General features: G+C 45.3%; 16 non-coding genes and 1 pseudogene across 16 annotated transcripts; all 17 read left to right on the forward strand.

The window, feature by feature from the left end:
- Positions 1-943: 943 nt before the first annotated feature.
- On the forward strand, positions 944-1,035 carry LOC141178170 (U2 spliceosomal RNA; annotated as a pseudogene).
- A 799-nt stretch (positions 1,036-1,834) lies between these two features.
- On the forward strand, positions 1,835-2,016 carry LOC141177905 (U2 spliceosomal RNA). Its single transcript, XR_012254425.1, has one exon. It is a non-coding gene; the product is annotated as a U2 spliceosomal RNA (small nuclear RNA).
- A 1,115-nt stretch (positions 2,017-3,131) lies between these two features.
- Positions 3,132-3,322, forward strand: LOC141177197 (U2 spliceosomal RNA). Its single transcript, XR_012253814.1, has one exon. It is a non-coding gene; the product is annotated as a U2 spliceosomal RNA (small nuclear RNA).
- A 1,115-nt stretch (positions 3,323-4,437) lies between these two features.
- Positions 4,438-4,628, forward strand: LOC141177198 (U2 spliceosomal RNA). The gene has a single exon (XR_012253815.1). It is a non-coding gene; the product is annotated as a U2 spliceosomal RNA (small nuclear RNA).
- A 1,115-nt stretch (positions 4,629-5,743) lies between these two features.
- LOC141177199 (U2 spliceosomal RNA) lies at positions 5,744-5,934 on the forward strand. The gene has a single exon (XR_012253816.1). It is a non-coding gene; the product is annotated as a U2 spliceosomal RNA (small nuclear RNA).
- A 1,118-nt stretch (positions 5,935-7,052) lies between these two features.
- On the forward strand, positions 7,053-7,243 carry LOC141177200 (U2 spliceosomal RNA). Its single transcript, XR_012253817.1, has one exon. It is a non-coding gene; the product is annotated as a U2 spliceosomal RNA (small nuclear RNA).
- Positions 7,244-8,358: 1,115 nt separating this feature from the next.
- On the forward strand, positions 8,359-8,549 carry LOC141177420 (U2 spliceosomal RNA). The gene has a single exon (XR_012254016.1). It is a non-coding gene; the product is annotated as a U2 spliceosomal RNA (small nuclear RNA).
- Positions 8,550-9,664: 1,115 nt separating this feature from the next.
- On the forward strand, positions 9,665-9,855 carry LOC141177353 (U2 spliceosomal RNA). The gene has a single exon (XR_012253955.1). It is a non-coding gene; the product is annotated as a U2 spliceosomal RNA (small nuclear RNA).
- Positions 9,856-10,970: 1,115 nt separating this feature from the next.
- Positions 10,971-11,161, forward strand: LOC141177202 (U2 spliceosomal RNA). The gene has a single exon (XR_012253819.1). It is a non-coding gene; the product is annotated as a U2 spliceosomal RNA (small nuclear RNA).
- A 1,115-nt stretch (positions 11,162-12,276) lies between these two features.
- On the forward strand, positions 12,277-12,467 carry LOC141177204 (U2 spliceosomal RNA). Its single transcript, XR_012253820.1, has one exon. It is a non-coding gene; the product is annotated as a U2 spliceosomal RNA (small nuclear RNA).
- A 1,115-nt stretch (positions 12,468-13,582) lies between these two features.
- LOC141177205 (U2 spliceosomal RNA) lies at positions 13,583-13,773 on the forward strand. The gene has a single exon (XR_012253821.1). It is a non-coding gene; the product is annotated as a U2 spliceosomal RNA (small nuclear RNA).
- Positions 13,774-14,888: 1,115 nt separating this feature from the next.
- Positions 14,889-15,079, forward strand: LOC141177206 (U2 spliceosomal RNA). The gene has a single exon (XR_012253822.1). It is a non-coding gene; the product is annotated as a U2 spliceosomal RNA (small nuclear RNA).
- Positions 15,080-16,194: 1,115 nt separating this feature from the next.
- On the forward strand, positions 16,195-16,385 carry LOC141177207 (U2 spliceosomal RNA). The gene has a single exon (XR_012253823.1). It is a non-coding gene; the product is annotated as a U2 spliceosomal RNA (small nuclear RNA).
- Positions 16,386-17,500: 1,115 nt separating this feature from the next.
- On the forward strand, positions 17,501-17,691 carry LOC141177208 (U2 spliceosomal RNA). Its single transcript, XR_012253824.1, has one exon. It is a non-coding gene; the product is annotated as a U2 spliceosomal RNA (small nuclear RNA).
- Positions 17,692-18,806: 1,115 nt separating this feature from the next.
- On the forward strand, positions 18,807-18,997 carry LOC141177399 (U2 spliceosomal RNA). The gene has a single exon (XR_012253997.1). It is a non-coding gene; the product is annotated as a U2 spliceosomal RNA (small nuclear RNA).
- A 1,115-nt stretch (positions 18,998-20,112) lies between these two features.
- Positions 20,113-20,303, forward strand: LOC141177209 (U2 spliceosomal RNA). Its single transcript, XR_012253825.1, has one exon. It is a non-coding gene; the product is annotated as a U2 spliceosomal RNA (small nuclear RNA).
- A 1,112-nt stretch (positions 20,304-21,415) lies between these two features.
- Positions 21,416-21,606, forward strand: LOC141177210 (U2 spliceosomal RNA). Its single transcript, XR_012253826.1, has one exon. It is a non-coding gene; the product is annotated as a U2 spliceosomal RNA (small nuclear RNA).
- Positions 21,607-22,666: the final 1,060 nt, after the last annotated feature.

Genomic DNA, 22,666 nt, shown 5'->3' on the forward strand with positions numbered 1-22,666 from the left:
GCAACTGTGCATTGCATTGCCATGTAATGTGATGCAATGCTATCTTTCTAGCTCTCCCTTTTTACTTCCTTTTGGATAAACAGACATATTAGGCAAGCATTTTGGAGCTTTCACCTAAATAACTACAGGTGGTGAGATAAGCTGCACAATATAATTGACCTTTCAGTATATTGTTGCACACACACCATCTATTTAGCAAATGCCCTTGTTATCAACAGCAGCCTTTTAAACTCACCTGAGCTAACAGGTATGTGCGCTGGTTACTCTGCTGCGCTTAAAATTTCTTTTTTGGTTTGCTACAATGCCTTTTCTGAAACGTTGTCTCCTTCTGCTGGAACACTGACTTCTTTCATTTAATGCCTGCAGACTATAAAAGAGAACCCAACCCAAAAAGTTTGGTTGATTAGTCTGTGGCATTCTGTTAAACTGTTGCTTATGGCGGTCTCTGTGAGCTTCTCAGCGACATTCAGCCAGCCAGGTATACTGCCTGCAGTAGATGGAATGTGGCAATGGAACGCTGGCTGCGCGTGTCATAATAGGCTCTGAGCCTTTATATACCTGTGCACAGCAGCAGCCACCTTCAGTCTGCTGCTGGACAGCCAGCAGCAGCAGCAGCAGGAGAGGTATGTAATCAGGAGCCCTCCTGCTAAGGGTAGACAGCTGCTCGTTCCACCCCACCCCCCCGCCTTAATTGGTTCTCCTCCCTTCCAACGGTGTTGAGGCGGGTGGGAACAGCAGGGGGTGAAGGTGCTGTGTTTAAAGAGGTGGAGTTATGCAGATCTAAAACGCGTGGATTGCAGCAGCAGCAAGCCGAAAAGTGCAGGCATGTAAGGGATCTAGAGGTTGACAACATGTCTTCTTAACGGGAGTCCAGGAGCTCATCTCCACAAATGGACTTTTCAGGATCCTTGGGTGGCTCCGTAGTTTGAAACCAATTCTGGTTATCGCTTCTCGGCCTTTTGGCTAAGATCAAGTGTAGTATCTTTCGAAAAGGCGGTTTTGGATGTTGGCCGCCCTAGTAGATTGATACATTATGCACACTGGGGTTTAGGCGCTTGTTAGTACGCCAGGTGGCTAATATAGTCATCTGGTGGAAAGCATGGCCCCCCAGGATCGACGCCATTGGGCCGGGGAAGATCGAAAGCCCGAAGTGTGAAGTGCCCCAGGAGTGGTGACCCTGGGGTGCCTTAACTCACTGGGATTGGGAACCCCACTTGAGTTTATGGCACATTTGCACTAGCACTTCAATATTTCTTTCTTCACACACACCCTTATTCCGGGCCTTCTGGCCTTAGGATGGGGAATTTTTCAATTCCCGGTCGAAGGTCCGGGCAGTATTATACTGTGAAACCTTCACTATTTATTTAATTTTTTTTTGTCACTGTGTGTCCACTTTTTCACGTGTGTCCATGTCCTTACTAGGATTTTGTCGGGATGCGGTTCCCTTACGGGTTCCTCTCTTGGCAGGTCTAGGGGGGGAGTGTGTGGCCATCAGGTTCCGCTCCCCCCTGAACCCCACTGGCTCTCCTCTTTCGGGAGGAGAGCGTTGTTGGCTCCCCTCTTCCGGGAGGGGAGCACAGTCTTTGGCTCCCAGTGCCTTGCTCGGGTGAGAACTCGGGCAGGTATTGGGGGTAAGATTGGGTCGCCTCTGGCTCCGGCTGGAGGTGGCTATTTGTCCCTGTTCCTCGCTGTGGCCTTCTGGCTCGGAGGGACGGGGAATGGTTTGGGGGACCCTTCTCCTTTTGGAGAGGGTTTCAAGAAGACCAGCATCCTAGTGCACTTTTTTTTGTGGCACTTGTCACTTTTTTAAGCGCACTGGGGTTTTGTACACGAATTCGGGCTTTCAAAAAAAAAAAAAAAAAATCTGTTCTTATCAGTTTAATATCTGATACGTCCCCTATCTGGGGACCATATATTAAATGGATTTTTAGAACAGGGAGATGGAAAAAGAGCTTGCTCTGTCCACTCCACGCATTGACCTGGTATTGCAGTATCTCCAGGACCGGTGCACCCCTTCTTTAATGCAGTTTCTAAAATCAGAAAGAATTGAATTCAATGTTTTTTGTTCATTTTGCTTGTTTGTCGGATTTTGGGATGGACTCTTTGGCTTTGCTTTTCTTCTCCTCATTGGATTTTTCATGTTCAAAGTTGCAGAAGCCAGATTACAAGCTCATTTTGGTTCAACTTCAGCAACTGTGCATTGCATTGCCATGTAATGTGATGCAATGCTATCTTTCTAGCTCTCCCTTTTTACTTCCTTTTGGATAAACAGACATATTAGGCAAGCATTTTGGAGCTTTCACCTAAATAACTACAGGTGGTGAGATAAGCTGCACAATATAATTGACCTTTCAGTATATTGTTGCACACACACCATCTATTTAGCAAATGCCCTTGTTATCAACAGCAGCCTTTTAAACTCACCTGAGCTAACAGGTATGTGCGCTGGTTACTCTGCTGCGCTTAAAATTTCTTTTTTGGTTTGCTACAATGCCTTTTCTGAAACGTTGTCTCCTTCTGCTGGAACACTGACTTCTTTCATTTAATGCCTGCAGACTATAAAAGAGAACCCAACCCAAAAAGTTTGGTTGATTAGTCTGTGGCATTCTGTTAAACTGTTGCTTATGGCGGTCTCTGTGAGCTTCTCAGCGACATTCAGCCAGCCAGGTATCCTGCCTGCAGTAGATGGAATGTGGCAATGGAACGCTGGCTGCGCGTGTCATAATAGGCTCTGAGCCTTTATATACCTGTGCACAGCAGCAGCCACCTTCAGTCTGCTGCTGGACAGCCAGCAGCAGCAGCAGCAGGAGAGGTATGTAATCAGGAGCCCTCCTGCTAAGGGTAGACAGCTGCTCGTTCCACCCCACCCCCCGCCTTAATTGGTTCTCCTCCCTTCCAACGGTGTTGAGGCGGGTGGGAACAGCAGGGGGTGAAGGTGCTGTGTTTAAAGAGGTGGAGTTATGCAGATCTAAAACGCGTGGATTGCAGCAGCAGCAAGCCGAAAAGTGCAGGCATGTAAGGGATCTAGAGGTTGACAACATGTCTTCTTAACGGGAGTCCAGGAGCTCATCTCCACAAATGGACTTTTCAGGATCCTTGGGTGGCTCCGTAGTTTGAAACCAATTCTGGTTATCGCTTCTCGGCCTTTTGGCTAAGATCAAGTGTAGTATCTGTTCTTATCAGTTTAATATCTGATACGTCCCCTATCTGGGGACCATATATTAAATGGATTTTTAGAACAGGGAGATGGAAAAAGAGCTTGCTCTGTCCACTCCACGCATTGACCTGGTATTGCAGTATCTCCAGGACCGGTGCACCCCTTCTTTAATGCAGTTTCTAAAATCAGAAAGAATTGAATTCAATGTTTTTTGTTCATTTTGCTTGTTTGTCGGATTTTGGGATGGACTCTTTGGCTTTGCTTTTCTTCTCCTCATTGGATTTTTCATGTTCAAAGTTGCAGAAGCCAGATTACAAGCTCATTTTGGTTCAACTTCAGCAACTGTGCATTGCATTGCCATGTAATGTGATGCAATGCTATCTTTCTAGCTCTCCCTTTTTACTTCCTTTTGGATAAACAGACATATTAGGCAAGCATTTTGGAGCTTTCACCTAAATAACTACAGGTGGTGAGATAAGCTGCACAATATAATTGACCTTTCAGTATATTGTTGCACACACACCATCTATTTAGCAAATGCCCTTGTTATCAACAGCAGCCTTTTAAACTCACCTGAGCTAACAGGTATGTGCGCTGGTTACTCTGCTGCGCTTAATATTTCTTTTTTGGTTTGCTACAATGCCTTTTCTGAAACGTTGTCTCCTTCTGCTGGAACACTGACTTCTTTCATTTAATGCCTGCAGACTATAAAAGAGAACCCAACCCAAAAAGTTTGGTTGATTAGTCTGTGGCATTCTGTTAAACTGTTGCTTATGGCGGTCTCTGTGAGCTTCTCAGCGACATTCAGCCAGCCAGGTATCCTGCCTGCAGTAGATGGAATGTGGCAATGGAACGCTGGCTGCGCGTGTCATAATAGGCTCTGAGCCTTTATATACCTGTGCACAGCAGCAGCCACCTTCAGTCTGCTGCTGGACAGCCAGCAGCAGCAGCAGCAGGAGAGGTATGTAATCAGGAGCCCTTCTGCTAAGGGTAGACAGCTGCTCGTTCCACCCCACCCCCCGCCTTAATTGGTTCTCCTCCCTTCCAACGGTGTTGAGGCGGGTGGGAACAGCAGGGGGTGAAGGTGCTGTGTTTAAAGAGGTGGAGTTATGCAGATCTAAAACGCGTGGATTGCAGCAGCAGCAAGCCGAAAAGTGCAGGCATGTAAGGGATCTAGAGGTTGACAACATGTCTTCTTAACGGGAGTCCAGGAGCTCATCTCCACAAATGGACTTTTCAGGATCCTTGGGTGGCTCCGTAGTTTGAAACCAATTCTGGTTATCGCTTCTCGGCCTTTTGGCTAAGATCAAGTGTAGTATCTGTTCTTATCAGTTTAATATCTGATACGTCCCCTATCTGGGGACCATATATTAAATGGATTTTTAGAACAGGGAGATGGAAAAAGAGCTTGCTCTGTCCACTCCACGCATTGACCTGGTATTGCAGTATCTCCAGGACCGGTGCACCCCTTCTTTAATGCAGTTTCTAAAATCAGAAAGAATTGAATTCAATGTTTTTTGTTCATTTTGCTTGTTTGTCGGATTTTGGGATGGACTCTTTGGCTTTGCTTTTCTTCTCCTCATTGGATTTTTCATGTTCAAAGTTGCAGAAGCCAGATTACAAGCTCATTTTGGTTCAACTTCAGCAACTGTGCATTGCATTGCCATGTAATGTGATGCAATGCTATCTTTCTAGCTCTCCCTTTTTACTTCCTTTTGGATAAACAGACATATTAGGCAAGCATTTTGGAGCTTTCACCTAAATAACTACAGGTGGTGAGATAAGCTGCACAATATAATTGACCTTTCAGTATATTGTTGCACACACACCATCTATTTAGCAAATGCCCTTGTTATCAACAGCAGCCTTTTAAACTCACCTGAGCTAACAGGTATGTGCGCTGGTTACTCTGCTGCGCTTAAAATTTATTTTTTGGTTTGCTACAATGCCTTTTCTGAAACGTTGTCTCCTTCTGCTGGAACACTGACTTCTTTCATTTAATGCCTGCAGACTATAAAAGAGAACCCAACCCAAAAAGTTTGGTTGATTAGTCTGTGGCATTCTCTTAAACTGTTGCTTATGGCGGTCTCTGTGAGCTTCTCAGCGACATTCAGCCAGCCAGGTATCCTGCCTGCAGTAGATGGAATGTGGCAATGGAACGCTGGCTGCGCGTGTCATAATAGGCTCTGAGCCTTTATATACCTGTGCACAGCAGCAGCCACCTTCAGTCTGCTGCTGGACAGCCAGCAGCAGCAGCAGCAGGAGAGGTATGTAATCAGGAGCCCTCCTGCTAAGGGTAGACAGCTGCTCGTTCCACCCCACCCCCCGCCTTAATTGGTTCTCCTCCCTTCCAACGGTGTTGAGGCGGGTGGGAACAGCAAGGGGTGAAGGTGCTGTGTTTAAAGAGGTGGAGTTATGCAGATCTAAAACGCGTGGATTGCAGCAGCAGCAAGCCGAAAAGTGCAGGGATGTAAGGGATCTAGAGGTTGACAACATGTCTTCTTAACGGGAGTCCAGGAGCTCATCTCCACAAATGGACTTTTCAGGATCCTTGGGTGGCTCCGTAGTTTGAAACCAATTCTGGTTATCGCTTCTCGGCCTTTTGGCTAAGATCAAGTGTAGTATCTGTTCTTATCAGTTTAATATCTGATACGTCCCCTATCTGGGGACCATATATTAAATGGATTTTTAGAACAGGGAGATGGAAAAAGAGCTTGCTCTGTCCACTCCACGCATTGACCTGGTATTGCAGTATCTCCAGGACCGGTGCACCCCTTCTTTAATGCAGTTTCTAAAATCAGAAAGAATTGAATTCAATGTTTTTTGTTCATTTTGCTTGTTTGTCGGATTTTGGGATGGACTCTTTGGCTTTGCTTTTCTTCTCCTCATTGGATTTTTCATGTTCAAAGTTGCAGAAGCCAGATTACAAGCTCATTTTGGTTCAACTTCAGCAACTGTGCATTGCATTGCCATGTAATGTGATGCAATGCTATCTTTCTAGCTCTCCCTTTTTACTTCCTTTTGGATAAACAGACATATTAGGCAAGCATTTTGGAGCTTTCACCTAAATAACTACAGGTGGTGAGATAAGCTGCACAATATAATTGACCTTTCAGTATATTGTTGCACACACACCATCTATTTAGCAAATGCCCTTGTTATCAACAGCAGCCTTTTAAACTCACCTGAGCTAACAGGTATGTGCGCTGGTTACTCTGCTGCGCTTAAAATTTCTTTTTTGGTTTGCTACAATGCCTTTTCTGAAACGTTGTCTCCTTCTGCTGGAACACTGACTTCTTTCATTTAATGCCTGCAGACTATAAAAGAGAACCCAACCCAAAAAGTTTGGTTGATTAGTCTGTGGCATTCTGTTAAACTGTTGCTTATGGCGGTCTCTGTGAGCTTCTCAGCGACATTCAGCCAGCCAGGTATCCTGCCTGCAGTAGATGGAATGTGGCAATGGAACGCTGGCTGCGCGTGTCATAATAGGCTCTGAGCCTTTATATACCTGTGCACAGCAGCAGCCACCTTCAGTCTGCTGCTGGACAGCCAGCAGCAGCAGCAGCAGCAGGAGAGGTATGTAATCAGGAGCCCTCCTGCTAAGGGTAGACAGCTGCTCGTTCCACCCCACCCCCCGCCTTAATTGGTTCTCCTCCCTTCCAACGGTGTTGAGGCGGGTGGGAACAGCAGGGGGTGAAGGTGCTGTGTTTAAAGAGGTGGAGTTATGCAGATCTAAAACGCGTGGATTGCAGCAGCAGCAAGCCGAAAAGTGCAGGCATGTAAGGGATCTAGAGGTTGACAACATGTCTTCTTAACGGGAGTCCAGGAGCTCATCTCCACAAATGGACTTTTCAGGATCCTTGGGTGGCTCCGTAGTTTGAAACCAATTCTGGTTATCGCTTCTCGGCCTTTTGGCTAAGATCAAGTGTAGTATCTGTTCTTATCAGTTTAATATCTGATACGTCCCCTATCTGGGGACCATATATTAAATGGATTTTTAGAACAGGGAGATGGAAAAAGAGCTTGCTCTGTCCACTCCACGCATTGACCTGGTATTGCAGTATCTCCAGGACCGGTGCACCCCTTCTTTAATGCAGTTTCTAAAATCAGAAAGAATTGAATTCAATGTTTTTTGTTCATTTTGCTTGTTTGTCGGATTTTGGGATGGACTCTTTGGCTTTGCTTTTCTTCTCCTCATTGGATTTTTCATGTTCAAAGTTGCAGAAGCCAGATTACAAGCTCATTTTGGTTCAACTTCAGCAACTGTGCATTGCATTGCCATGTAATGTGATGCAATGCTATCTTTCTAGCTCTCCCTTTTTACTTCCTTTTGGATAAACAGACATATTAGGCAAGCATTTTGGAGCTTTCACCTAAATAACTACAGGTGGTGAGATAAGCTGCACAATATAATTGACCTTTCAGTATATTGTTGCACACACACCATCTATTTAGCAAATGCCCTTGTTATCAACAGCAGCCTTTTAAACTCACCTGAGCTAACAGGTATGTGCGCTGGTTACTCTGCTGCGCTTAAAATTTCTTTTTTGGTTTGCTACAATGCCTTTTCTGAAACGTTGTCTCCTTCTGCTGGAACACTGACTTCTTTCATTTAATGCCTGCAGACTATAAAAGAGAACCCAACCCAAAAAGTTTGGTTGATTAGTCTGTGGCATTCTGTTAAACTGTTGCTTATGGCGGTCTCTGTGAGCTTCTCAGCGACATTCAGCCAGCCAGGTATCCTGCCTGCAGTAGATGGAATGTGGCAATGGAACGCTGGCTGCGCGTGTCATAATAGGCTCTGAGCCTTTATATACCTGTGCACAGCAGCAGCCACCTTCAGTCTGCTGCTGGACAGCCAGCAGCAGCAGCAGCAGGAGAGGTATGTAATCAGGAGCCCTCCTGCTAAGGGTAGACAGCTGCTCGTTCCACCCCACCCCCCGCCTTAATTGGTTCTCCTCCCTTCCAACGGTGTTGAGGTGGGTGGGAACAGCAGGGGGTGAAGGTGCTGTGTTTAAAGAGGTGGAGTTATGCAGATCTAAAACGCGTGGATTGCAGCAGCAGCAAGCCGAAAAGTGCAGGCATGTAAGGGATCTAGAGGTTGACAACATGTCTTCTTAACGGGAGTCCAGGAGCTCATCTCCACAAATGGACTTTTCAGGATCCTTGGGTGGCTCCGTAGTTTGAAACCAATTCTGGTTATCGCTTCTCGGCCTTTTGGCTAAGATCAAGTGTAGTATCTGTTCTTATCAGTTTAATATCTGATACGTCCCCTATCTGGGGACCATATATTAGATGGATTTTTAGAACAGGGAGATGGAAAAAGAGCTTGCTCTGTCCACTCCACGCATTGACCTGGTATTGCAGTATCTCCAGGACCGGTGCACCCCTTCTTTAATGCAGTTTCTAAAATCAGAAAGAATTGAATTCAATGTTTTTTGTTCATTTTGCTTGTTTGTCGGATTTTAGGATGGACTCTTTGGCTTTGCTTTTCTTCTCCTCATTGGATTTTTCATGTTCAAAGTTGCAGAAGCCAGATTACAAGCTCATTTTGGTTCAACTTCAGCAACTGTGCATTGCATTGCCATGTAATGTGATGCAATGCTATCTTTCTAGCTCTCCCTTTTTACTTCCTTTTGGATAAACAGACATATTAGGCAAGCATTTTGGAGCTTTCACCTAAATAACTACAGGTGGTGAGATAAGCTGCACAATATAATTGACCTTTCAGTATATTGTTGCACACACACCATCTATTTAGCAAATGCCCTTGTTATCAACAGCAGCCTTTTAAACTCACCTGAGCTAACAGGTATGTGCGCTGGTTACTCTGCTGCGCTTAAAATTTCTTTTTTGGTTTGCTACAATGCCTTTTCTGAAACGTTGTCTCCTTCTGCTGGAACACTGACTTCTTTCATTTAATGCCTGCAGACTATAAAAGAGAACCCAACCCAAAAAGTTTGGTTGATTAGTCTGTGGCATTCTGTTAAACTGTTGCTTATGGCGGTCTCTGTGAGCTTCTCAGCGACATTCAGCCAGCCAGGTATCCTGCCTGCAGTAGATGGAATGTGGCAATGGAACGCTGGCTGCGCGTGTCATAATAGGCTCTGAGCCTTTATATACCTGTGCACAGCAGCAGCCACCTTCAGTCTGCTGCTGGACAGCCAGCAGCAGCAGCAGCAGGAGAGGTATGTAATCAGGAGCCCTCCTGCTAAGGGTAGACAGCTGCTCGTTCCACCCCACCCCCCGCCTTAATTGGTTCTCCTCCCTTCCAACGGTGTTGAGGCGGGTGGGAACAGCAGGGGGTGAAGGTGCTGTGTTTAAAGAGGTGGAGTTATGCAGATCTAAAACGCGTGGATTGCAGCAGCAGCAAGCCGAAAAGTGCAGGCATGTAAGGGATCTAGAGGTTGACAACATGTCTTCTTAACGGGAGTCCAGGAGCTCATCTCCACAAATGGACTTTTCAGGATCCTTGGGTGGCTCCGTAGTTTGAAACCAATTCTGGTTATCGCTTCTCGGCCTTTTGGCTAAGATCAAGTGTAGTATCTGTTCTTATCAGTTTAATATCTGATACGTCCCCTATCTGGGGACCATATATTAATTGGATTTTTAGAACAGGGAGATGGAAAAAGAGCTTGCTCTGTCCACTCCACGCATTGACCTGGTATTGCAGTATCTCCAGGACCGGTGCACCCCTTCTTTAATGCAGTTTCTAAAATCAGAAAGAATTGAATTCAATGTTTTTTGTTCATTTTGCTTGTTTGTCGGATTTTGGGATGGACTCTTTGGCTTTGCTTTTCTTCTCCTCATTGGATTTTTCATGTTCAAAGTTGCAGAAGCCAGATTACAAGCTCATTTTGGTTCAACTTCAGCAACTGTGCATTGCATTGCCATGTAATGTGATGCAATGCTATCTTTCTAGCTCTCCCTTTTTACTTCCTTTTGGATAAACAGACATATTAGGCAAGCATTTTGGAGCTTTCACCTAAATAACTACAGGTGGTGAGATAAGCTGCACAATATAATTGACCTTTCAGTATATTGTTGCACACACACCATCTATTTAGCAAATGCCCTTGTTATCAACAGCAGCCTTTTAAACTCACCTGAGCTAACAGGTATGTTCGCTGGTTACTCTGCTGCGCTTAAAATTTCTTTTTTGGTTTGCTACAATGCCTTTTCTGAAACGTTGACTCCTTCTGCTGGAACACTGACTTCTTTCATTTAATGCCTGCAGACTATAAAAGAGAACCCAACCCAAAAAGTTTGGTTGATTAGTCTGTGGCATTCTGTTAAACTGTTGCTTATGGCGGTCTCTGTGAGCTTCTCAGCGACATTCAGCCAGCCAGGTATCCTGCCTGCAGTAGATGGAATGTGGCAATGGAACGCTGGCTGCGCGTGTCATAATAGGCTCTGAGCCTTTATATACCTGTGCACAGCAGCAGCCACCTTCAGTCTGCTGCTGGACAGCCAGCAGCAGCAGCAGCAGGAGAGGTATGTAATCAGGAGCCCTCCTGCTAAGGGTAGACAGCTGCTCGTTCCACCCCACCCCCCGCCTTAATTGGTTCTCCTCCCTTCCAACGGTGTTGAGGCGGGTGGGAACAGCAGGGGGTGAAGGTGCTGTGTTTAAAGAGGTGGAGTTATGCAGATCTAAAACGCGTGGATTGCAGCAGCAGCAAGCCGAAAAGTGCAGGCATGTAAGGGATCTAGAGGTTGACAACATGTCTTCTTAACGGGAGTCCAGGAGCTCATCTCCACAAATGGACTTTTCAGGATCCTTGGGTGGCTCCGTAGTTTGAAACCAATTCTGGTTATCGCTTCTCGGCCTTTTGGCTAAGATCAAGTGTAGTATCTGTTCTTATCAGTTTAATATCTGATACGTCCCCTATCTGGGGACCATATATTAAATGGATTTTTAGAACAGGGAGATGGAAAAAGAGCTTGCTCTGTCCACTCCACGCATTGACCTGGTATTGCAGTATCTCCAGGACCGGTGCACCCCTTCTTTAATGCAGTTTCTAAAATCAGAAAGAATTGAATTCAATGTTTTTTGTTCATTTTGCTTGTTTGTCGGATTTTGGGATGGACTCTTTGGCTTTGCTTTTCTTCTCCTCATTGGATTTTTCATGTTCAAAGTTGCAGAAGCCTGATTACAAGCTCATTTTGGTTCAACTTCAGCAACTGTGCATTGCATTGCCATGTAATGTGATGCAATGCTATCTTTCTAGCTCTCCCTTTTTACTTCCTTTTGGATAAACAGACATATTAGGCAAGCATTTTGGAGCTTTCACCTAAATAACTACAGGTGGTGAGATAAGCTGCACAATATAATTGACCTTTCAGTATATTGTTGCACACACACCATCTATTTAGCAAATGCCCTTGTTATCAACAGCAGCCTTTTAAACTCACCTGAGCTAACAGGTATGTGCGCTGGTTACTCTGCTGCGCTTAAAATTTCTTTTTTGGTTTGCTGCAATGCCTTTTCTGAAACGTTGTCTCCTTCTGCTGGAACACTGACTTCTTTCATTTAATGCCTGCAGACTATAAAAGAGAACCCAACCCAAAAAGTTTGGTTGATTAGTCTGTGGCATTCTGTTAAACTGTTGCTTATGGCGGTCTCTGTGAGCTTCTCAGCGACATTCAGCCAGCCAGGTATCCTGCCTGCAGTAGATGGAATGTGGCAATGGAACGCTGGCTGCGCGTGTCATAATAGGCTCTGAGCCTTTATATACCTGTGCACAGCAGCAGCCACCTTCAGTCTGCTGCTGGACAGCCAGCAGCAGCAGCAGCAGGAGAGGTATGTAATCAGGAGCCCTCCTGCTAAGGGTAGACAGCTGCTCGTTCCACCCCACCCCCCGCCTTAATTGGTTCTCCTCCCTTCCAACGGTGTTGAGGCGGGTGGGAACAGCAGGGGGTGAAGGTGCTGTGTTTAAAGAGGTGGAGTTATGCAGATCTAAAACGCGTGGATTGCAGCAGCAGCAAGCCGAAAAGTGCAGGCATGTAAGGGATCTAGAGGTTGACAACATGTCTTCTTAACGGGAGTCCAGGAGCTCATCTCCACAAATGGACTTTTCAGGATCCTTGGGTGGCTCCGTAGTTTGAAACCAATTCTGGTTATCGCTTCTCGGCCTTTTGGCTAAGATCAAGTGTAGTATCTGTTCTTATCAGTTTAATATCTGATACGTCCCCTATCTGGGGACCATATATTAAATGGATTTTTAGAACAGGGAGATGGAAAAAGAGCTTGCTCTGTCCACTCCACGCATTGACCTGGTATTGCAGTATCTCCAGGACCGGTGCACCCCTTCTTTAATGCAGTTTCTAAAATCAGAAAGAATTGAATTCAATGTTTTTTGTTCATTTTGCTTGTTTGTCGGATTTTGGGATGGACTCTTTGGCTTTGCTTTTCTTCTCCTCATTGGATTTTTCATGTTCAAAGTTGCAGAAGCCAGATTACAAGCTCATTTTGGTTCAACTTCAGCAACTGTGCATTGCATTGCCATGTAATGTGATGCAATGCTATCTTTCTAGCTCTCCCTTTTTACTTCCTTTTGGATAAACAGACATATTAGGCAAGCATTTTGGAGCTTTCACCTAAATAACTACAGGTGGTGAGATAAGCTGCACAATATAATTGACCTTTCAGTATATTGTTGCACACACACCATCTATTTAGCAAATGCCCTTGTTATCAACAGCAGCCTTTTAAACTCACCTGAGCTAACAGGTATGTGCGCTGGTTACTCTGCTGCGCTTAAAATTTCTTTTTTGGTTTGCTACAATGCCTTTTCTGAAACGTTGTCTCCTTCTGCTGGAACACTGACTTCTTTCATTTAATGCCTGCAGACTATAAAAGAGAACCCAACCCAAAAAGTTTGGTTGATTAGTCTGTGGCATTCTGTTAAACTGTTGCTTATGGCGGTCTCTGTGAGCTTCTCAGCGACATTCAGCCAGCCAGGTATCCTGCCTGCAGTAGATGGAATGTGGCAATGGAACGCTGGCTGCGCGTGTCATAATAGGCTCTGAGCCTTTATATACCTGTGCACAGCAGCAGCCACCTTCAGTCTGCTGCTGGACAGCCAGCAGCAGCAGCAGCAGGAGAGGTATGTAATCAGGAGCCCTCCTGCTAAGGGTAGACAGCTGCTCGTTCCACCCCACCCCCCGCCTTAATTGGTTCTCCTCCCTTCCAACGGTGTTGAGGCGGGTGGGAACAGCAGGGGGTGAAGGTGCTGTGTTTAAAGAGGTGGAGTTATGCAGATCTAAAACGCGTGGATTGCAGCAGCAGCAAGCCGAAAAGTGCAGGCATGTAAGGGATCTAGAGGTTGACAACATGTCTTCTTAACGGGAGTCCAGGAGCTCATCTCCACAAATGGACTTTTCAGGATCCTTGGGTGGCTCCGTAGTTTGAAACCAATTCTGGTTATCGCTTCTCGGCCTTTTGGCTAAGATCAAGTGTAGTATCTGTTCTTATCAGTTTAATATCTGATACGTCCCCTATCTGGGGACCATATATTAAATGGATTTTTAGAACAGGGAGATGGAAAAAGAGCTTGCTCTGTCCACTCCACGCATTGACCTGGTATTGCAGTATCTCCAGGACCGGTGCACCCCTTCTTTAATGCAGTTTCTAAAATCAGAAAGAATTGAATTCAATGTTTTTTGTTCATTTTGCTTGTTTGTCGGATTTTGGGATGGACTCTTTGGCTTTGCTTTTCTTCTCCTCATTGGATTTTTCATGTTCAAAGTTGCAGAAGCCAGATTACAAGCTCATTTTGGTTCAACTTCAGCAACTGTGCATTGCATTGCCATGTAATGTGATGCAATGCTATCTTTCTAGCTCTCCCTTTTTACTTCCTTTTGGATAAACAGACATATTAGGCAAGCATTTTGGAGCTTTCACCTAAATAACTACAGGTGGTGAGATAAGCTGCACAATATAATTGACCTTTCAGTATATTGTTGCACACACACCATCTATTTAGCAAATGCCCTTGTTATCAACAGCAGCCTTTTAAACTCACCTGAGCTAACAGGTATGTGCGCTGGTTACTCTGCTGCGCTTAAAATTTCTTTTTTGGTTTGCTGCAATGCCTTTTCTGAAACGTTGTCTCCTTCTGCTGGAACACTGACTTCTTTCATTTAATGCCTGCAGACTATAAAAGAGAACCCAACCCAAAAAGTTTGGTTGATTAGTCTGTGGCATTCTGTTAAACTGTTGCTTATGGCGGTCTCTGTGAGCTTCTCAGCGACATTCAGCCAGCCAGGTATCCTGCCTGCAGTAGATGGAATGTGGCAATGGAACGCTGGCTGCGCGTGTCATAATAGGCTCTGAGCCTTTATATACCTGTGCACAGCAGCAGCCACCTTCAGTCTGCTGCTGGACAGCCAGCAGCAGCAGCAGCAGGAGAGGTATGTAATCAGGAGCCCTCCTGCTAAGGGTAGACAGCTGCTCGTTCCACCCCACCCCCCGCCTTAATTGGTTCTCCTCCCTTCCAACGGTGTTGAGGCGGGTGGGAACAGCAGGGGGTGAAGGTGCTGTGTTTAAAGAGGTGGAGTTATGCAGATCTAAAACGCGTGGATTGCAGCAGCAGCAAGCCGAAAAGTGCAGGCATGTAAGGGATCTAGAGGTTGACAACATGTCTTCTTAACGGGAGTCCAGGAGCTCATCTCCACAAATGGACTTTTCAGGATCCTTGGGTGGCTCCGTAGTTTGAAACCAATTCTGGTTATCGCTTCTCGGCCTTTTGGCTAAGATCAAGTGTAGTATCTGTTCTTATCAGTTTAATATCTGATACGTCCCCTATCTGGGGACCATATATTAAATGGATTTTTAGAACAGGGAGATGGAAAAAGAGCTTGCTCTGTCCACTCCACGCATTGACCTGGTATTGCAGTATCTCCAGGACCGGTGCACCCCTTCTTTAATGCAGTTTCTAAAATCAGAAAGAATTGAATTCAATGTTTTTTGTTCATTTTGCTTGTTTGTCGGATTTTGGGATGGACTCTTTGGCTTTGCTTTTCTTCTCCTCATTGGATTTTTCATGTTCAAAGTTGCAGAAGCCAGATTACAAGCTCATTTTGGTTCAACTTCAGCAACTGTGCATTGCATTGCCATGTAATGTGATGCAATGCTATCTTTCTAGCTCTCCCTTTTTACTTCCTTTTGGATAAACAGACATATTAGGCAAGCATTTTGGAGCTTTCACCTAAATAACTACAGGTGGTGAGATAAGCTGCACAATATAATTGACCTTTCAGTATATTGTTGCACACACACCATCTATTTAGCAAATGCCCTTGTTATCAACAGCAGCCTTTTAAACTCACCTGAGCTAACAGGTATGTGCGCTGGTTACTCTGCTGCGCTTAAAATTTCTTTTTTGGTTTGCTACAATGCCTTTTCTGAAACGTTGTCTCCTTCTGCTGGAACACTGACTTCTTTCATTTAATGCCTGCAGACTATAAAAGAGAACCCAACCCAAAAAGTTTGGTTGATTAGTCTGTGGCATTCTGTTAAACTGTTGCTTATGGCGGTCTCTGTGAGCTTCTCAGCGACATTCAGCCAGCCAGGTATCCTGCCTGCAGTAGATGGAATGTGGCAATGGAACGCTGGCTGCGCGTGTCATAATAGGCTCTGAGCCTTTATATACCTGTGCACAGCAGCAGCCACCTTCAGTCTGCTGCTGGACAGCCAGCAGCAGCAGCAGCAGGAGAGGTATGTAATCAGGAGCCCTCCTGCTAAGGGTAGACAGCTGCTCGTTCCACCCCACCCCCCGCCTTAATTGGTTCTCCTCCCTTCCAACGGTGTTGAGGCGGGTGGGAACAGCAGGGGGTGAAGGTGCTGTGTTTAAAGAGGTGGAGTTATGCAGATCTAAAACGCGTGGATTGCAGCAGCAGCAAGCCGAAAAGTGCAGGCATGTAAGGGATCTAGAGGTTGACAACATGTCTTCTTAACGGGAGTCCAGGAGCTCATCTCCACAAATGGACTTTTCAGGATCCTTGGGTGGCTCCGTAGTTTGAAACCAATTCTGGTTATCGCTTCTCGGCCTTTTGGCTAAGATCAAGTGTAGTATCTGTTCTTATCAGTTTAATATCTGATACGTCCCCTATCTGGGGACCATATATTAAATGGATTTTTAGAACAGGGAGATGGAAAAAGAGCTTGCTCTGTCCACTCCACGCATTGACCTGGTATTGCAGTATCTCCAGGACCGGTGCACCCCTTCTTTAATGCAGTTTCTAAAATCAGAAAGAATTGAATTCAATGTTTTTTGTTCATTTTGCTTGTTTGTCGGATTTTGGGATGGACTCTTTGGCTTTGCTTTTCTTCTCCTCATTGGATTTTTCATGTTCAAAGTTGCAGAAGCCAGATTACAAGCTCATTTTGGTTCAACTTCAGCAACTGTGCATTGCATTGCCATGTAATGTGATGCAATGCTATCTTTCTAGCTCTCCCTTTTTACTTCCTTTTGGATAAACAGACATATTAGGCAAGCATTTTGGAGCTTTCACCTAAATAACTACAGGTGGTGAGATAAGCTGCACAATATAATTGACCTTTCAGTATATTGTTGCACACACACCATCTATTTAGCAAATGCCCTTGTTATCAACAGCAGCCTTTTAAACTCACCTGAGCTAACAGGTATGTGCGCTGGTTACTCTGCTGCGCTTAAAATTTCTTTTTTGGTTTGCTACAATGCCTTTTCTGAAACGTTGTCTCCTTCTGCTGGAACACTGACTTCTTTCATTTAATGCCTGCAGACTATAAAAGAGAACCCAACCCAAAAAGTTTGGTTGATTAGTCTGTGGCATTCTGTTAAACTGTTGCTTATGGCGGTCTCTGTGAGCTTCTCAGCGACATTCAGCCAGCCAGGTATCCTGCCTGCAGTAGATGGAATGTGGCAATGGAACGCTGGCTGCGCGTGTCATAATAGGCTCTGAGCCTTTATATACCTGTGCACAGCAGCAGCCACCTTCAGTCTGCTGCTGGACAGCCAGCAGCAGCAGCAGCAGGAGAGGTATGTAATCAGGAGCCCTCCTGCTAAGGGTAGACAGCTGCTCGTTCCACCCCACCCCCCGCCTTAATTGGTTCTCCTCCCTTCCAACGGTGTTGAGGCGGGTGGGAACAGCAGGGGGTGAAGGTGCTGTGTTTAAAGAGGTGGAGTTATGCAGATCTAAAACGCGTGGATTGCAGCAGCAGCAAGCTGAAAAGTGCAGGCATGTAAGGGATCTAGAGGTTGACAACATGTCTTCTTAACGGGAGTCCAGGAGCTCATCTCCACAAATGGACTTTTCAGGATCCTTGGGTGGCTCCGTAGTTTGAAACCAATTCTGGTTATCGCTTCTCGGCCTTTTGGCTAAGATCAAGTGTAGTATCTGTTCTTATCAGTTTAATATCTGATACGTCCCCTATCTGGGGACCATATATTAAATGGATTTTTAGAACAGGGAGATGGAAAAAGAGCTTGCTCTGTCCACTCCACGCATTGACCTGGTATTGCAGTATCTCCAGGACCGGTGCACCCCTTCTTTAATGCAGTTTCTAAAATCAGAAAGAATTGAATTCAATGTTTTTTGTTCATTTTGCTTGTTTGTCGGATTTTGGGATGGACTCTTTGGCTTTGCTTTTCTTCTCCTCATTGGATTTTTCATGTTCAAAGTTGCAGAAGCCAGATTACAAGCTCATTTTGGTTCAACTTCAGCAACTGTGCATTGCATTGCCATGTAATCTGATGCAATGCTATCTTTCTAGCTCTCCCTTTTTACTTCCTTTTGGATAAACAGACATATTAGGCAAGCATTTTGGAGCTTTCACCTAAATAACTACAGGTGGTGAGATAAGCTGCACAATATAATTGACCTTTCAGTATATTGTTGCACACACACCATCTATTTAGCAAATGCCCTTGTTATCAACAGCAGCCTTTTAAACTCACCTGAGCTAACAGGTATGTGCGCTGGTTACTCTGCTGCGCTTAAAATTTCTTTTTTGGTTTGCTACAATGCCTTTTCTGAAACGTTGTCTCCCTCTGCTGGAACACTGACTTCTTTCATTTAATGCCTGCAGACTATAAAAGAGAACCCAACCCAAAAAGTTTGGTTGATTAGTCTGTGGCATTCTGTTAAACTGTTGCTTATGGCGGTCTCTGTGAGCTTCTCAGCGACATTCAGCCAGCCAGGTATCCTGCCTGCAGTAGATGGAATGTGGCAATGGAACGCTGGCTGCGCGTATCATAATAGGCTCTGAGCCTTTATATACCTGTGCACAGCAGCAGCCACCTTCAGTCTGCTGCTGGACAGCCAGCAGCAGCAGCAGCAGGAGAGGTATGTAATCAGGAGCCCTCCTGCTAAGGGTAGACAGCTGCTCGTTCCACCCCACCCCCCGCCTTAATTGGTTCTCCTCCCTTCCAACGGTGTTGAGGCGGGTGGGAACAGCAGGGGGTGAAGGTGCTGTGTTTAAAGAGGTGGAGTTATGCAGATCTAAAACGCGTGGATTGCAGCAGCAGCAAGCCGAAAAGTGCAGGCATGTAAGGGATCTAGAGGTTGACAACATGTCTTCTTAACGGGAGTCCAGGAGCTCATCTCCACAAATGGACTTTTCAGGATCCTTGGGTGGCTCCGTAGTTTGAAACCAATTCTGGTTATCGCTTCTCGGCCTTTTGGCTAAGATCAAGTGTAGTATCTGTTCTTATCAGTTTAATATCTGATACGTCCCCTATCTGGGGACCATATATTAAATGGATTTTTAGAACAGGGAGATGGAAAAAGAGCTTGCTCTGTCCACTCCACGCATTGACCTGGTATTGCAGTATCTCCAGGACTGGTGCACCCCTTCTTTAATGCAGTTTCTAAAATCAGAAAGAATTGAATTCAATGTTTTTTGTTCATTTTGCTTGTTTGTCGGATTTTGGGATGGACTCTTTGGCTTTGCTTTTCTTCTCCTCATTGGATTTTTCATGTTCAAAGTTGCAGAAGCCAGATTACAAGCTCATTTTGGTTCAACTTCAGCAACTGTGCATTGCATTGCCATGTAATGTGATGCAATGCTATCTTTCTAGCTCTCCCTTTTTACTTCCTTTTGGATAAACAGACATATTAGGCAAGCATTTTGGAGCTTTCACCTAAATAACTACAGGTGGTGAGATAAGCTGCACAATATAATTGACCTTTCAGTATATTGTTGCACACACACCATCTATTTAGCAAATGCCCTTGTTATCAACAGCAGCCTTTTAAACTCACCTGAGCTAACAGGTATGTGCGCTGGTTACTCTGCTGCGCTTAAAATTTCTTTTTTGGTTTGCTACAATGCCTTTTCTGAAACGTTGTCTCCCTCTGCTGGAACACTGACTTCTTTCATTTAATGCCTGCAGACTATAAAAGAGAACCCAACCCAAAAAGTTTGGTTGATTAGTCTGTGGCATTCTGTTAAACTGTTGCTTATGGCGGTCTCTGTGAGCTTCTCAGCGACATTCAGCCAGCCAGGTATCCTGCCTGCAGTAGATGGAATGTGGCAATGGAACGCTGGCTGCGCGTGTCATAATAGGCTCTGAGCCTTTATATACCTGTGCACAGCAGCAGCCACCTTCAGTCTGCTGCTGGACAGCCAGCAGCAGCAGCAGCAGGAGAGGTATGTAATCAGGAGCCCTCCTGCTAAGGGTAGACAGCTGCTCGTTCCACCCCACCCCCCGCCTTAATTGGTTCTCCTCCCTTCCAACGGTGTTGAGGCGGGTGGGAACAGCAGGGGGTGAAGGTGCTGTGTTTAAAGAGGTGGAGTTATGCAGATCTAAAACGCGTGGATTGCAGCAGCAGCAAGCCGAAAAGTGCAGGCATGTAAGGGATCTAGAGGTTGACAACATGTCTTCTTAACGGGAGTCCAGGAGCTCATCTCCACAAATGGACTTTTCAGGATCCTTGGGTGGCTCCGTAGTTTGAAACCAATTCTGGTTATCGCTTCTCGGCCTTTTGGCTAAGATCAAGTGTAGTATCTGTTCTTATCAGTTTAATATCTGATACGTCCCCTATCTGGGGACCATATATTAAATGGATTTTTAGAACAGGGAGATGGAAAAAGAGCTTGCTCTGTCCACTCCACGCATTGACCTGGTATTGCAGTATCTCCAGGACCGGTGCACCCCTTCTTTAATGCAGTTTCTAAAATCAGAAAGAATTGAATTCAATGTTTTTTGTTCATTTTGCTTGTTTGTCGGATTTTGGGATGGACTCTTTGGCTTTGCTTTTCTTCTCCTCATTGGATTTTTCATGTTCAAAGTTGCAGAAGCCAGATTACAAGCTCATTTTGGTTCAACTTCAGCAACTGTGCATTGCATTGCCATGTAATGTGATGCAATGCTATCTTTCTAGCTCTCCCTTTTTACTTCCTTTTGGATAAACAGACATATTAGGCAAGCATTTTGGAGCTTTCACCTAAATAACTACAGGTGGTGAGATAAGCTGCACAATATAATTGACCTTTCAGTATATTGTTGCACACACACCATCTATTTAGCAAATGCCCTTGTTATCAACAGCAGCCTTTTAAACTCACCTGAGCTAACAGGTATGTGCGCTGGTTACTCTGCTGCGCTTAAAATTTCTTTTTTGGTTTGCTACAATGCCTTTTCTGAAACGTTGTCTCCCTCTGCTGGAACACTGACTTCTTTCATTTAATGCCTGCAGACTATAAAAGAGAACCCAACCCAAAAAGTTTGGTTGATTAGTCTGTGGCATTCTGTTAAACTGTTGCTTATGGCGGTCTCTGTGAGCTTCTCAGCGACATTCAGCCAGCCAGGTATCCTGCCTGCAGTAGATGGAATGTGGCAATGGAACGCTGGCTGCGCGTGTCATAATAGGCTCTGAGCCTTTATATACCTGTGCACAGCAGCAGCCACCTTCAGTCTGCTGCTGGACAGCCAGCAGCAGCAGCAGGAGAGGTATGTAATCAGGAGCCCTCCTGCTAAGGGTAGACAGCTGCTCGTTCCACCCCACCCCCCGCCTTAATTGGTTCTCCTCCCTTCCAACGGTGTTGAGGCGGGTGGGAACAGCAGGGGGTGAAGGTGCTGTGTTTAAAGAGGTGGAGTTATGCAGATCTAAAACGCGTGGATTGCAGCAGCAGCAAGCCGAAAAGTGCAGGCATGTAAGGGATCTAGAGGTTGACAACATGTCTTCTTAACGGGAGTCCAGGAGCTCATCTCCACAAATGGACTTTTCAGGATCCTTGGGTGGCTCCGTAGTTTGAAACCAATTCTGGTTATCGCTTCTCGGCCTTTTGGCTAAGATCAAGTGTAGTATCTGTTCTTATCAGTTTAATATCTGATACGTCCCCTATCTGGGGACCATATATTAAATGGATTTTTAGAACAGGGAGATGGAAAAAGAGCTTGCTCTGTCCACTCCACGCATTGACCTGGTATTGCAGTATCTCCAGGACCGGTGCACCCCTTCTTTAATGCAGTTTCTAAAATCAGAAAGAATTGAATTCAATGTTTTTTGTTCATTTTGCTTGTTTGTCGGATTTTGGGATGGACTCTTTGGCTTTGCTTTTCTTCTCCTCATTGGATTTTTCATGTTCAAAGTTGCAGAAGCCAGATTACAAGCTCATTTTGGTTCAACTTCAGCAACTGTGCATTGCATTGCCATGTAATGTGATGCAATGCTATCTTTCTAGCTCTCCCTTTTTACTTCCTTTTGGATAAACAGACATATTAGGCAAGCATTTTGGAGCTTTCACCTAAATAACTACAGGTGGTGAGATAAGCTGCACAATATAATTGACCTTTCAGTATATTGTTGCACACACACCATCTATTTAGCAAATGCCCTTGTTATCAACAGCAGCCTTTTAAACTCACCTGAGCTAACAGGTATGTGCGCTGGTTACTCTGCTGCGCTTAAAATTTCTTTTTTGGTTTGCTACAATGCCTTTTCTGAAACGTTGTCTCCCTCTGCTGGAACACTGACTTCTTTCATTTAATGCCTGCAGACTATAAAAGAGAACCCAACCCAAAAAGTTTGGTTGATTAGTCTGTGGCATTCTGTTAAACTGTTGCTTATGGCGGTCTCTGTGAGCTTCTCAGCGACATTCAGCCAGCCAGGTATCCTGCCTGCAGTAGATGGAATGTGGCAATGGAACGCTGGCTGCGCGTGTCATAATAGGCTCTGAGCCTTTATATACCTGTGCACAGCAGCAGCCACCTTCAGTCTGCTGCTGGACAGCCAGCAGCAGCAGCAGCAGGAGAGGTATGTAATCAGGAGCCCTCCTGCTAAGGGTAGACAGCTGCTCGTTCCACCCCACCCCCCGCCTTAATTGGTTCTCCTCCCTTCCAACGGTGTTGAGGCGGGTGGGAACAGCAGGGGGTGAAGGTGCTGTGTTTAAAGAGGTGGAGTTATGCAGATCTAAAACGCGTGGATTGCAGCAGCAGCAAGCCGAAAAGTGCAGGCATGTAAGGGATCTAGAGGTTGACAACATGTCTTCTTAACGGGAGTCCAGGAGCTCATCTCCAC

The sequence above is a fragment of the Phyllobates terribilis genome, unplaced genomic scaffold (genome assembly GCF_046119375.1).
Source record: "Phyllobates terribilis strain yellow unplaced genomic scaffold, ASM4611937v1 Scaffold_27__1_contigs__length_16484149, whole genome shotgun sequence".
NCBI classification, from domain to species: Eukaryota; Metazoa; Chordata; class Amphibia; order Anura; family Dendrobatidae; genus Phyllobates; species Phyllobates terribilis.